The sequence below is a fragment of the Wasmannia auropunctata genome, unplaced genomic scaffold, assembly GCF_000956235.1.
Source record: "Wasmannia auropunctata unplaced genomic scaffold, wasmannia.A_1.0 LD317781.1, whole genome shotgun sequence".
NCBI classification, from domain to species: Eukaryota; Metazoa; Arthropoda; class Insecta; order Hymenoptera; family Formicidae; genus Wasmannia; species Wasmannia auropunctata.
Window position 1 is genome coordinate 16,491 of NW_012045109.1, and position 967 is coordinate 17,457.

Below are 967 nucleotides of genomic sequence, written 5' to 3' on the forward strand. Positions count from 1 at the left end.
TGTGTGCCTTGTCGACTCAGTCGCACGCACGCACGCACGCACGCACGCACGCACGCACGCACTTAATACACATATGTGTCAGTAATATATAAAAATAATAAATCAAAGAAACTTACTGACTCATACTGATGTATTTATGACTTTAGCAAATTCAACCCGCTCTAATTGTTCGTTGATGTAGTTGAAGATTGATATTTACCCAAATTTGAAACAATCGTATTATTACAAATTTGTAATTCATATGGTACATTGCCATAATTAAATTTAGCATTTTTAGGTGGTCGAGTCAATACACCGTCTAAATGTACAATCTGTGATTATAAAAATTGGAAATGTATATTATATACAATATACTGATAAAATTCTGGCGTACATATGAAAATGTGTACATATAAATATTTACATAATTTAACTTTATATGGTGTATAATTCTGTCTATATTTTCGTTCCAGGTAACGATTTGTACTCGTTTACCATTTTCATTATTTAAGTAAAATTTAAAATATTTATGTTCTTGTTTATCTTCAATCAAACGAGGAGCCTCCATTTTATCTACATAACCGATTATCTCGCTATAAAGGTTCACATTATTAAAATATAAAATATAATTTTTAAATATATTTCTGAATAAATATATTTAAAAAAATCTATTAAAAAAAACTCTGAGAACTTTCGGAGATAATGAATTTTCTCCCAAAAAATTGCTATTTTTCAACGTTTGTTTATTTGTATAAACAAAATCACCCATGATTTCGAATTATTGCACATCGATTATCTTATTCTTCAATGTATAACTGCAGATACCAAAACACAAAAAAAAGTTCGAAAATTGAGTAAAAACTAATTATTCAGAAAATGGTTATGGAAAAGGTGACATTCCACAATGCTACCATGCTTGAAAGGGTTAAATTACTAATATACTAATGTTATATTAATTAATAATTATCGGTAATTTTTATAACTTTTT